The sequence below is a fragment of the Moschus berezovskii genome, chromosome 27, assembly GCF_049115385.1.
Source record: "Moschus berezovskii isolate FMDL1 chromosome 27, NW_MosBer_1.0, whole genome shotgun sequence".
Taxonomy (NCBI): domain Eukaryota; kingdom Metazoa; phylum Chordata; class Mammalia; order Artiodactyla; family Moschidae; genus Moschus; species Moschus berezovskii.
In genome coordinates this window covers 13,744,034-13,758,678 of record NC_142486.1, presented here as the reverse complement: position 1 = coordinate 13,758,678, position 14,645 = coordinate 13,744,034, and positions in this window count along the sequence as shown.

Below are 14,645 nucleotides of genomic sequence, written 5' to 3'. Positions count from 1 at the left end.
GACATTGGCCATATGACCTTGAACCAGGCAGTGGCTATGCCCGCCTGCTGGGTATGGTGAGGAGTCCAGATGTGAGCAGGAGTGACTGAAGGCCTTCTGTGGGTTTCTTGAAGTCCACCTTGCAGAGGTTGATTTGAGAGATGGAGCCCGTGTCCTGCCAGGGCTCCAAGCCCATATCCAGGCATCTCTCTGCACGGCTTCCCTACGCATCCTGTTATGAGAGCGACAAATCACCTTTCCCACTTGGGTTCATTGGAGCTGGTTTTATCACTTGCAATAAAGTCTTGGCTAATCTACTAGCACACATCATTAGCGAAAGCACACTGTCTGCTGCCTGGCTGCCACCTCTGCTGGTAATGTCCCTGTCCCCAGTGAGGGCTTCTTTTCTGTCTTACTGAGTCTGGTTAGAGGACGAACTCCTGGGAGGGCTGGCTCAGCGTCTCTTCTCCCATTTCTCTAAGACCTTCCCTCTGTCTTCTTTCACTCTAAGCCAGCCAGTGGCTTCTGTGGTCCCAGTGGCCCAGGGGTGAAGGTTCCTGTCATCCCACTGCTGTGTGGGGTCCATGCCATCCAGGAAGTTCCCCCATGTATAGCTGGAGCCTGTACAGGTGATAAAACTCCCTCTGCCTTTCACTGTCACTCCTTTGGGATGTTCACACGTTTCCCTGGGCCTGTGGTCCACTCGCCAGGGGAGCCCATCACCTTGGTGACACATGAGCCAGAGCACAGAGGCCCAGAGAAAATCAACAACACTTTATGACCTCGTCTGGCCCAGGAGCTCTCTTTTCTGGGCAGCCTGTCTCAGCTGGAGTCTCTCCAAGCTTCATCAATAAGATTACCCTTTACTCAGAGGAATCACTTCTCAACTCTTCTTTTCTCCTGAACACAATACCCTCCTATGGAGACTTTCCTGGTCTAGTGGTGAAGAATCCGCCTTTCAGTGCAGGGAACACAGGTTTGATCCCTGGTTGGAAGACTAAGATCTCACATGCTGCAGGACAACTGTGCTCACTCACTGCAACTACTGAGGCCGCGGGTCACAACCAAGAGCCCATGCATTGCAACAAAAGATCCCACATGCTGTGACCAAGACCCAACACAACCAAAAATAAATAAATTAAAAATAAATCTGATTCAAGCTGAATTCCTTAAAAAAAAAACAACCAAAAATCCTCCTATCCAAGGGATTGGCAAGCCAGGCCCCATAAACCACATCTAGCTTGAGTCCTATTTTTGTACAGCTGCAAGGCAAGAATGGGTTTCACACTTTCAAATGGTTGAAAAAAATCGGAAGGGTGATCCAGGTGGCGCTAGTGATAAAGAACCCACCTGCCAATGCAGGAGATATGACACTCGGGTTCGATCCCTGGGTCGGGAAGATCCCCTGGAGGAGGGCATGGCAACCCACTCCACTATTCTTGCTTGGAGAATCCCATGGACAGAGGAGACTGGCAGGCTACAGTCCATGGGGTCACAAAGAGTCGGACATGACTGAAGCGACTTAGCACCCAGTATGACATTTCATGGCATGTGAGAATCATATGAAATTCACATCTCTGTGTCTATAGGCAAAAACTGGTTGCAATACAGCCACGCCCATCTATTTGCATATTGTCTGTGGCTGCTTTCACACTGCAGTAGCCGAGGGTGAGCTGCTGTGACAGAGAGCTTCTCGGTGCCTAGATGATTTACTGTTTACAGAAGATGTTTGCAGACCCTGCTGTATCCTTTCCCCTTTGGTTTCTGGTGACTTCTGCTGCTGCTGCTGCTAAGTCACTTCAGTCGTGTCCGACTCTGTGCGACCCCATAGACGGAAGCCCACCAGGCTCCCCCGTCCCTGGGATTCTCCAGGCAAGAACACTGGAGTGGGTTGCCATTTCCTTCTCCAATGCATAAAGTGAAAAGTGAAAGTGAAGTCGCTCAGTTGTGTCCAATTCTTAGCGACCCCATGGACTGCAGCATACAGGCTCCTCCGTCCATGGGATTTTCCAGGCAAGAGTCCTGGAGTGGGTTGCTATTGCCTTCTCCATTCTGGTGACTTCTGTTCCACCCAAATCTCCCAGAGAAAGGCACACCCCTCGTGCTGCTCCAGTGTGGGGACTTCGAATTTTCAGGGGACAAGAAGGAGAGCACAGCTTAATCCCAAAGACTTTATGGTCAGTGCTGATGTTTCAGGCTTCCGAGGGGACTTCTTGGGGGAGAGTGGGCTTCTCATGCCCTTCCAATGACAACATGTGACAGTGAAACTTCAGATCCAGAGGCCAGTCCCAGGGCGGCTGCTACTTCCATGACCTTCCAAGACAGCTTTGGAGACTGTCTCACTAGATCCCCCTAGGCTGTCCCACTGGCTCCCTAAAGAAAGGCCTGGATCCTGCCCCTTCCTGGGCCAACCGTCACTTCTGCTTTGCTGTAAGAATTCAGGAAACTAACAGGGACTTTGGCCCAGCATGTCTTTGGGACGTGATGGCAACCTCCCACTAATTTTCTCTTTGGAACCCCAAGTCTTCAGACTCCCACAGTCTCAGCTGGCCTGGCCATGAGCCAGGGTTATCCCAGGTTCCATTCTGAGTCCTAAGGTTTGCCACCACTTGCTCTTAATGGCCAGCTGACTCAGGAGGCACAGGTGAAACTGTCAGGCTGGGTACCCGAGGAGCATCTGAACTAGAGATGGGCAAGCATAAGCACCACTGACAGGCTGATCGGAGGAGGAGACCACACAGGTCCGTCAAGGTGCGTTTGGCTGCAGGTAACAATCATTCTTTGGCTACCTCATGCGACGAGTTGACTCACTGGAAAAGACTCTGATGCTGGGAAAGGTTGGGGGCGGGAGGAGAAGGGGATGACAGAGAATGAGATGGCTGGATGGTATCACTGACTCTGTGGACATGAGTTTGAGTGAACTCTGGGAGTTAGTGATGGACAGGGAGGCCTGGCGTGCTGTGATTCATGGGGTCGCGGAGAGTCGGACACGACTGAGCGACTGAACTGAACTGAACAATCCTGTATCAATGGTGGTGTAAGTGCAGCAGGCGCTTAATCGTCTCACATGGTATGGCATCTGGAGGTGTGCTCTGCATTTTCTTTGGTGGCTCAGTGATACCAAAGGGACTCCAATTCTTTCTGTTTTACTGTCCACACGATACAGTCACCATAGCTCCAGGCATAACAGCCATATTCAAAGGCAGGGAAGCCAGGGCAGCAAAAAACTTATTGCTTGCTTGGCTCTTGCTCTTCAGAGAGAGAATGCCTTTCCCGGAAGCCTCCAGCAGACTTCTCTATACATCTCCGTGGCCAGAACCATCTCTACTGGTACTTGAGCAAAATCGGGATTATATGAGCAGGAGGATGGGGAGATGTAGCCTTGACAGCTCCCACCCTTTATGGCCACTGGACTTTCTGGACCAATGAGAAGTCAGCCCCTTCTATTCATCTCCTGCTGAGTCTTGCCTTTCGAAGGTATGTTGGAGGAGTGAGATGTGTGTGTGTGTGTGGGGTGGGCAGGATGCAACTCAGGGTTGGGTCTGATGCACTTCTCTGCACCCTGCAAGGAGGAGGGGAGTCAGAAAGCTGGGTACCCAAAGTAACTCTTTCAAAAGTCTTTGTCCACAAAGGTTGTAAAAAATGCTGGGATTGTTGGAACTTCCTTGGTGGTTCAGTGGCTAAGACTCCATACTCCCAATGCAGGGGGCCCAGGTTCAATCCCCGGTCAGGGAACTAGATCCCACATGCCGCAAGCAACTAAGAATTCCCATGCAGCAGCTAAAGATCCCACGTGCTACATATAAGACCTGGTACAGCCAAATAAATAAATATTAAAAAACAAATTTCCTGGGGTTGTTGGGTAGAGACCTAAAAGGCAGGAAGGTTGGGCTTCCCAACCCAGCCTTTCCTTCTGCTCCTTTTTCAGGTCACCTCAGTATGAAATGGTGGTTTTGTTGTGAGCGGGGTCAGGCCAGGCTCTTGCTGATGGAGAATGCTGGTGATGTGGGGTTGTCACGAGTCAGGTGATCTGGTTCACAAAGCAGGCAATTTCCCTTCCCCCAGCCAGCCTCCCCTCTTCACAGTCCTCCCCTACTCCCACCAAACATCTCAGCAGGACCCTACTCTCCTAAGAGGGTGGTCAAGAGTTGGGTGTTTGTCCTTGAATGGTTGAGTTTGGGATCACATCCTTCCCCAGGAGGTCATCCCAATTCCCAAACACTTCCTGGTGGGGTTCCTGGGACTCATCCCTGGTTTGTTCCCAGGAGTAAGGAGGTTTCCCTCTTTTTGGGTTCTTTCTTGTTCCTTTGCCTGGGACAGAGGGGGAGGTTCCTGGAGATGACATTTCAATCTATATTCTCCAGAACCAGTCGGCCAAAGGTCTGTCTGGGTCTGTCTGCTGCTAATGGGCTGTGTGCAGGCCATTAGGTAGAGCCCTAGCTGGCTGGTTTTTTTTTTTTTTTTAAGCCTATTATTTTAATTCCTGAAGCTTTTACAAGGAACAGGCAGCAAATACAGCAACAGCAGCACACTCTGTCTGCCTCCTAATTATGACAGTTCATGACTCAGAATCTCAAATTGGTCATTTCTTTGGCCCCAGCATCCTACCCGGCTCTTCCCCACATCCCCTCCGAAAGAGTCAGCCCATCTTGCAGGAGGAAAGGATGCTGATGTAATTCATCATGTTACAGATACTACGTGTGGGGTGGAAGAGCGATGCCGTCTGCTGCAGGGCAGGGGGTGGCGAGAGGACTCAAACTTATTTCATTAAAAACCAAGAGAAAGTCACATCAAGCCCTCCTCCCTGCACGCTCCTTTTGCTGCGCTCTGTTTACCAAAGCTCCTGTGTGTTTATTTAATTTTATTGGAAAATAAGAAATACGCCCCCCTCCATCACTGCCTCACACAAACATGACTAGAAATAAAGTGTGTTTATAATGCTTTTAGATTTTCTCTCATTAACCCACCCTTTCTCTGACCTGGTGTGGTATGGACGTTGTGAGGGTGGGGAGACAGGCATCAGGGTGCTTCTTCATGTGCGGGGTGGGCTCCCTTCTCCCAGGCTGCCAAAGCCCCCGCCTCCCTCCTTCTGTGGTTAAAAAGCTTTCCAACATGTTCTCTATTTCATGAGCATGTCCCTAGTCATTTCAAGTTTCCCCCAAGCAACGACTGGAAATTTTCCCCTGAAATGAAGCTTTGTCTTTCCCATGCTGATGAATAAAAAGTCAGGCAAGGTGAAGAAATCCCCTTTCTCACCTCCAGTTAGTTCCCTGCCTCGTCTGCTCCGCCCATGCCACTGAATCCAGTTCAGCATAGTCCCCGGGGATGCCTCAACCTCAAGTCCAGCTGATGCCTCCCTGCATCCCATTTGACTCTCTAGCTTCCGGTCCCAGAAACGCTTTGCTCTCCCCTCCCCCTCCACTGGCACCGCTGACAGCCCAGGTGATTCTCACCCAGGCTTTTCATCTCCCCTTTCTCTCGACCCCACACCGTGACCTCAGCCTTCCCTCGCCCCCTTGGGTCTTGATCACTTCCACGTGGATGGCTCCAACCCTGGGTTCTCCTCTGAACCATGAGCTTGTTTAGCCAACTGTCTTCGAGGTACCCTCACCTTTTTTGGGGGGCATGTGGCATCTTAGTTCCCCGACCAGGGATTGAACTCAAGTCCCCTGCATTGGAAGCAAGGACCATTGGACCACCAGGGAAGTCCCAAGGTTCCCTCACCTTGAGTCCCCTCCCACCCTCCCTTACAGAAGGATTAGCTGTTCACCCTTCAACACATGTCCAAGATAGTAGGGCCCCTCAGGGGCCCTCCATGCCTGCCACCCCAGGGAGCTGCCCCTTGGTATACAAGCTTCATATGGTCCATTGCATGTGGAGTTGTCTTTTATTGGTCTAGATGTTTGCCCCCCGCCCCCCGCAGAGAGACACTGTGTCCCCATCACCTTCCCTGGCAGTGCCCAGCTCTGGGCAGACCTCTTGCAAAGTCATTATCACCTGCGCGAAGAGTAATCATAGGAATGATTTCATTTGACAGACTCACCAAATAATAGATTTCTAGCCTCCCTCATTACTTCCCCTCCCTCCTATTTAACCAGTTCTCAGGGCCCTAATATCTCACAAGTCCTTCCTAATGGGCTCATTTCTAAAATCATTCTCTTTTTTAATAAGTCAGGGGTAACTTGCCACGTCTATCACTAATGGCCTCTTTCAAAATGCCTGGGCACCTCTCCTGGTTTTTGAAAGGCCCTAAATGGTTTTCTGAGTTTGAGCGGGACCAATTTTTCCTTTTACCGACCTGCAGCGAGAACATTTCCGAATGACTCATAATATCTGTATCGCAGTTCTCTTCCAGTGGATTAAAAATATTTTGTACCTTTGATATTTTTTGCCCTGATATGTGCTGTCTGCAGACCGGGACCCTCTTTCAAGGGACCGTGTCTTCCTTGAGGGCCGTGGTAGTTTACAGGATTTGTCCACATATTCACTGCCCTTCTCTGGGCCCATCTCTTGAGCATCCGCCCCATTGTCTCCTCCATGGGAGGGATAGATACCCTTCCTGTCTTGCTGGCTTCTGGCTTGGCTGTTGGACTTACTTTGGCCAGTGGTATATGAGCAGATACGACATACTCTGTGCTTCCGCAGGTGGCTCAGTGATAAAGGGTCAGCCTGCAGTGCAGAAGTCACAGGAGACGTAGGTTTGATCCCAGGGTTGGGAGGATCCCCTGGAGGAGGAAATGACAACTCACTCCAGTATTCCTTCCTGGAGAATCCCATGGACAGAGGAGCCTGGTGGGGTATAGTCCATGGGGTCGCACAGAGTTGGACACGATTGAAGCAACTGCACACCAGCAAATTGCTACGGCACAGCACAGCATGGCAAAATCAGACCGTTACAGATGCTGTTGGTCATGCAGAGAAGATGGAGATTTATATTTTGAAAACTCTAGGGAAGTTTTCTTACTCGCCTATTGGATCATGGGATGCCTGCTAGGTTGTTTAAAGGGGTGCATTTTGGAGAAGACTCATTAAACCTTCAAAACCCTATTTCCCATTGCAACTTGTCACCATCTCCCACTCTTGGCAGCCATTCCTCCCATCACCATAGCAACACACGTTTGGGGACAGAAACTGGAAAATCCTCGAAAGGGATGAGGGAAGAAATTTTTACTTCCTCCTCGGACCTCAGAAACCTCATCTTATCTTTTGTAGCTTTGTTACCTAAGGTAAAAATGAAAGCAAAATGTCCTAAGACTAAAGGGTCTGTAGACCAAAGAGTCTGTTTACGTACAAGAAAATGTTACAGTATCTGCTGCCAGAGGAGAAGGGGAGGAAGGATTCCTCAGAGTCTGTCCCACTGCAAGGAGATCGCATGTATATGGGAAGAGCTCCCCCCAATCCAACTAAGCCCCACTCCACACACAGCAGCAACTTCTCGGTGGTACTTCGTTGAGAATGCGTCTTGATCGGGGGTCTGCCCTGAGTGTCACTTGGATCACCTATGTCTTGGAAGCAGCAACCCCAAATACTCTGATGAATCATGTGTATTTTGAGGTCATTGAATTGAAATTAATGCAGACAGCTCTGTCAGGACTGGCACGTGCATCTTCTCTTTCTTATGCAGAAGTCTAGGTTTGGGTTGTTGATTTGTTTCACCAAAGAGCTACATCAGAATTTTTTTTTCACCTGCATTTCTGTTTTTAAGAAGATTCGACACTGGGCTTTGGAAATAAATGTCCTGGTAACTTTCTACGCTCACACCTGACTCAGCACCAAACCAGGGCAGATGGGAGCAATGACACATACCTGTGCCGCGTGTGGGCATCCTGGGCTGGAGAACTTGAATTTGAGATGGGACAAGAGGGTCTCAGCAACATGGACCTGCCAGGTAGGGAGGTGGGTGGACCGTCAGGGTTCTCAAGAGAAAGAGAAGCAAGAGGAAGTTGGAAATATTGATTAAAAGAAGTTAGCTCAGGGACTTCTCAGGTGGTCCAGTGGCTAAGTCTCCACACTCCTAATGCAGGGGGCCTGGGTTCGATCCTTGGTCAGGGAACTAGATCCCATGGGCTACAACTAAAGACCTTGCATGCCAAAAAAAGACTGAAGATCCTGTGTGCTGTAACGAAGACATGGCCCAGCCAAATAAAATAAATATATATTAAATAAAAAAAGAAGTTAGCTCAAGCAATTATGTGGCCAGAGAAGCCTCACGATCTACTGTCTGCAAGCTGGAGACCCGGAAGAGCAGTGGTGTAATTCAGTCTGAGTCTGAAGGCCTAGGAACCAGGGGAGCTAGTGGGATAAATCCCAGGCCAGGGACAGGAGAAGATGAGATACGCCTGCTGAAGCTGTGAGGCAGAGACACAAAAAGGGGCGAATTCCTCCTTCCTCAGCCTTTTATTCTATTTAGGGCCTCAGTGGCTTAGATGTTGCCTAGCCACACTGGGGAGGGCAGATCAGCTTTACTGAGTCCACTGATTCAGATACTAATTTCACTGGAAACAACTTCATATGGGGAGTTCCCTGTTGGTCCAGTGGTTAGGACTCAATACTCCCAGTGCCAGGGGCCCGGGTTTGGTCCTTGTTTGGGGAACTAAGATCCCCCAAGCTTTATGGCTCAGCAAAAAAAGATAAAAACAATGTAATAGACAACCTGGAAATAATGTTCATCTGGGCATCCTGTGGCCAGTCGGGTAGACACATAACATTAACCATCTCAAGAGGAAAGCCAGATGGGGGTGAGTGCCTTATTGGAGCAGGACTGGGTCGGACCTGCCAGGGGAAACCAAGACAGACTTCTTGCAGCCAGATGTATGCTGGACCAAGGAACTGGAGAGGGGTGGGGGTGGGGGTGGGGCTGCGATTTGCGAGCTTCAGGGGCCCCAAGGCTGCCCCCCACCAAAGTCTGAGACACAGAGGGTCTGGTGGAGCGATCCTTTCCAGCCTCCCTGTGAGGAGCCCACCTCCTTGGCTGTCACAGGCCTTTCCAGATTTCATGGGATGGAAGCCCTCCTGCCCCCCACCCACGCCCTCCGCCCCGACCGACTCAGAAAGCTTCTTGTTTCTTTCTCCCATTCTGGCAACTGCATCTGACAGTTTCACTCTCTCAGGCTGTTAAGATGTTCATTTCCTCTCAGCTGCAGATGGAAATTAGAGGAAAGAAAATGCCCTCGAATTATTTGATGTTTCTCTAATTTGATTGCCAGCAGCCCTCTGAACCTGATCATCTCATTATTGCCACGGGAGGAAATGTGAGAACACTGCTGGGGGCAGGAAGGGGCGGGTTGGGTTAGTCTCTGCCCTCTCCTTAGACCTCAGGAACCAAAGCGCCCTCTCGAGAGAGAGCCTGTCCTATTTTCTCACCAATAGATGGATTCCCAAAATGAACTGAAAGGCCTTGAGTAATTTTGAAGGAATATTAAGAGAATTGTGTTCGTGTTTATGATCAATTTCTATCAGTCTCTTCCCATCTGTTTTCCTGGGAGGAGCACTCTGCAGGCAGCTTCATTCAAGAGTCGTAGATGTCGTGGTCCTTTGAGCATCCTGAGATGGGCAGTGGTTCCATTTTATGCGTCCCCGTGAATGTTCCTCTCCTTCCGTGTGGAGCAGAGGGCTGGACTGGGCATCAGAATGCTGGTTTACTGGACTCTGTTACAGCTTTGAAAAGAGCCCCTACTGTATTTTTTCCTGGTGTAAGGGTAGCAACTCCTGTCATCCACTCCCCAGCCTCCCAGCTCTAGTTTAGAGGCAGGCACATCTCTTCCAGAATCATTTTCCAGACTTCTAGAGGAAGGCAGTGTGATGAGGAATAATAATATTCAGCAAACTGAGTTTTTGAAGTTGAGGCTTTTAATAACTGTGTATGTGTGTTTCTTTCGAGTCTTTCCTATGCAATCGTCCCAATGTCAAGGTAATAATAACCTTTTAGTCAGCACATTACACAGAACACATGTGGATTTTAGAAAATCAAAGATTTCAAGGCCTGGCATGGACCCTCAAAGTCGTGAAGCCCAACTTCCCCAGTGTTTCTGTTATTTCTACAGACTCCTAACGTGGTGTTGTCCAGTCCAGGACAGAATGCCTCTGGTGATGGAGACCTTACCATCGCCCTGAAGGATGAAACCGTCAGTGAGGGATTCCTCTGGTGGAGTTGAGATAACTGTTTGTCAGTAGTTCTCAGGTCTGGTCCTGGTTCTCACAGTTGGGAAGTTCAGAGGCGGATAAAGCTGTTCCCTGAGGTTTTCTTCTCTGGACCAATAACCAGTTGCTTCCATCATTGCCCACATGAAAAGGGCTCAACTCTTCTTGGATTTCTGGCACATTCTGCTCGTCAGTCTCTAAGGAAAACCAAGAGCTCCAGTTTCCTGAGCAGGGCGACCCCTCCCTCCACTTCGAGAATTTGAGGGCCAGCCAATTTGGAAACCACGGCATCCTGCGTTCCCTCGGGTAACTACCTCTTCTTGCTCTCGAGCAGGGGTGCAAACAGGGATGAAGGATCGTGAGGCACACACACTGGCCCTGCTGAGGACTTCAGACTACAGCAGTGGGACCTTGACCCAAGGACCTTTTAAAAATTGTTGATGAATTTATTAAGGTATAATTGACCCACAGTAAACTGCACATATTTGAAACGGACAGTTTGATCAATATGACCTATGTGTATATATTGGGTTGGCTAAAAGTTAATTCAAATTTTCCCATAAGGTGTTATAGAAAAACCTGAATGAACTTTCTGGTCAACCTAATACATCCATGAGCCTATCACCTCAATCAAGATGGTGGACAGTCCATCACCCCCTAAAATCTCTTTGTACCTTCTATAAACTCTCCTCTCCTCCCTCCCAGGCAACTGCTGGTCTGCTTTCTGTCACTAAAGATTCGTTTGCATTTTATGGAGCTTTATGTAAGTGGAATCGTATGGTTCAGTTCAGTTCAGTTCAGTTCAGTTCATTCGCTCAGTCGTGTCCGACTCTCCGCGACCCCATGAACCACAGCACGCCAGGCCTCCCTGTCCATCACCAACTCCCGGAGTACACTCAAACTCATGTCCACAGAGTCGGTGATGTCTTTATTTTCTGACTTTTAAAAATTTTACTCAGTGTGTTTACTTTGAGATCCATCCATTCTTGCTTACATTCCCACCAGCAGTGCGCCAGTGCTCCTGTTCCTCCACATCCTCACCAACACTTCTTATCATGTCTTTTTGACCACAACTGTTGTGAGATAATATCACTTTGTGGTTTTGATTTGCATTTCCCTGATGATTAGTGATGGGGAGTACCTTTTCATGTACCTGATGGCCATCTGCATGTCTTCTTTGAAAAAAATGTCCATTCATGTTCTAAGCCTATTTGAAAATCAGATTGTTTGTTCCATTCATATTTTATTGATGCTGTGTGTATGGCATTTATTTCATTTATTTTGGTTTCCAGTTGTTCATTGCTAGTATGTAGAAACACAGTTGGATTTTTTGTTTGATCTTGTATTCTGCAAACTCACAAAACGCGTTTATTAGTTCTCCTAGCTTTTTTGTAGATTCCAGTAATCATGTCATCTGTGAATGAAAAGAATTTTACTTATTCCTTTCTAATCGGGGTGACTTTCATTTCTTTTTCTTGTTTTATTCCACTGGTTAGAGTACATTGTTGAATTGGCAGTAAAAGCAGAAATGTCATCTCCCTGATCTTAAAGGAAAACTGTTCAATCATGATTAAGTATGATTTTAGCTATAGTGTTTTGTAGTTACCTCTTTTCAGGGCTGAAGAAATTCCCTTCTATTTCTAGTTTGATGTGAGTTTTAATTAGGAATGGATACTGGATTTGATAAAATACTTTTCTGCATCTTCTGGGATATATGTACAGTTTTCCTTTTTCATTTAGTCTGTTAATATGGTGAATTACACTGATTGGTTTTTGAATGATAAACTGACTATTCCTGGGTTAAACCTCACTTGGTCATAATGTATTCTTTTTTATATATCATTGAATTGAATTTTCTAAAGTTTTGTTAATTTTTTGCAACTATATTTATAATGGATATTGGGATGTATAATTTTATTTTCTTGTAATGTCCTTGTCTAGTTTTGGTATTAGAATAATGTTGGACTCATAGATTGGGTTGAGAAGTATTTGTCATTCAATTTTCTGGTAGAGATTGAGCAGAATTGGTGTTATTTTTTGGTAGATGGTAGACTTCAACAGTGAACTCATCTCAGCCTAGTGATTTCTTTGTGTGAAGTTTTAAAACTACAGATTCAATTTCTTTGATATGAACTTTTCAGATTACCTGTTTCTTCTTCAATGAACTTTGTGACTTTCAAAAAGTTTGTGCATTTCATCTAAGTGGTTGGATCAATAAGCATAAAGTTCATAATATTTCCTTATAATCCTTGTCATATCTGTTCAATCTGTAGTGATACTATCTGTCTCATTCTGAATGTCTTCTTGTCTATGTATGACTTGATTCCTTCTAAATTTATTGTGATGTGCTTTATGGCCTAGACTATGGTCTGTTTCAATAAATGTTCTCTGCGCACCTGAAACTAATATACAGTCTGCTTCAGTTGGGGTAAAGTGCTCTCAAATGTCAATCAAATCAAATTAATATTGTTCAACTCTACTGTATCCTTGCTGATTCTATTTCTGTCAGTTATTGAGAGAATGGGCATTGAAATATATGCCTGTAATTTTTCTACTTCTTCTTGCAGTCTCCAAGGTTTTGCTTCATTTATTTTAAAACATTTATTATTCACATTTAGAATTGTCATGCCCTCTGATTAATTGACCCCTGAATCATTATGAAATGACCTTCTTGGTAATATTCTTTGTGCTGAAATCTACTTTACCTGATATTAACATAGCTGTTCCAGCTTTCTTTCGACTACTTGTACGTGGTATATCTTTTAAAATGTATTTACTTTTTTATTTATATTTATTTTATTTGTCTATATTTGAGTGCAATTTAAGGGCAGCATATAATTAGGTCTTGCTTTGTTACCCGATGTGACTATCTCTGATTTTTTTTGGTGGCATGTTTACAGCAATTTAGATTTAATGGGTTATTAAATTTTTAGGCTTAAATCTGTCAATTCACTATTTATTGTCTATGTGTTCTGTCTCTTCTTGGTTTCTTTTTCCTCTTTTCCTGCCTTCTTTTGGCTTAATGAGTATTTTTTATGATCCCATTTTATCTCCTTTGTTGGCTCATTAAGTCTTAACATTTTTAAAGATTTTAGTGGCTGCTTCAGGGTTTATCGAATACATTAAGTGATATTATATGACTTCACATACAGGATAAGAACCTTTCAAGAACAGACTTCCATTTCTCCCCATAACCCTTATGCTACTGCTGCCCTATGATTTATTTTTACATATGCTACAAACTCCACAATACCTTGCTTCTATTTTGTATACTCTGTCAATTATCTTTCAAATATATCTATACAACAACAACATGATATATTTATCATCCCTGGTGTTCTTTCTTCCTTTGTGTAGATCCATACTTGCATTTGGTATATACTTCCTTCTGCCTGAAAAATTCCTTTAACAACAATTATTAGCTCAGTTAATAATTAGTTTTTTTTTAGCCTTTCTATGTCTGAAAACCTTCGTCTTTTGAAAAACATTTTTGCTGGGTATAGAATTCTAGGTTCTCTTTTTTCTTTCATTACTTTAAAGATGTTGCTTTATTGCCATCTTGTTAATTTCTGCCAAGAAATCTGTAATTTTATCCTTGTCCTTGTATATGTGACATGTTCTTTTTTCTCTGCTGCTGCTTTTAAGGCTTTCTTTTTTATCCCTGGTTTTCAGCAACTAATAATGATATGCTTTGGTTTATAGTTTTCATCAGAGTAGTAAATTTTTCAGTTATTTCTTCAAGTATTTTTTCTGTCCTTTCCCCTGCTTTGGGGATTACAATTACATGTATATTGACCACTTGAAGTGTTCCAACACCTCAGTGATGCTCTTTTCATTTTTTAAAATTAATTTTTCTCTGTGTATTTCATTTTGAATAATTTCTCTCACTAATCACTAAGCTTTCTTTTCTTCTGCTATGTCTGCTGCTGCTGCTGCTGCTAAGTCACTTCAGTCGTGTCCGACTCTGTGTGACCCCATAGACGGAAACCCACCAGGCTCCCCCGTCCCTGGGATTCTCCAGGCAAGAACACTGGAGTGGGTTGCCATTCTCTCTGCTATGTCTAATCTATCATTAATCCCATCCACTCTAGTTTTCATGTTAGACATTGCAGTTTTCATCTTTTTAAAAATATCTCCCATGTCCCTACTTAACTTTTTGAACTTACATAATATAAGACTGTTCTAATATTCCGTCTGATAATTCTAGTATCTTTGTCAGTTCTGGGCATTTTCAGTTTATTGCCTTTTCTCCTCCCAATCAATGGGTCCTGTTTTCTGCTTTCTTTTTGCATGTGTTGTCAAAATATTTGATTGAATGATGCTAAAGCTGAAACTCCAATACTTGGCCACCTCATGCGACGAGTTTACTCACTGGAAAAGACTCTGATGCTGGGAGGGATTGGGGGTGGGAGGAGAAGGGGACGACAGAGAATGAGATGGCTGGATGGCATCACTGACTCGATGGACATGAGTTTGAGTGAACTCTGGGAGTTGGTGATGGACAGGGAGGCCTGGCGTGCTGTGAT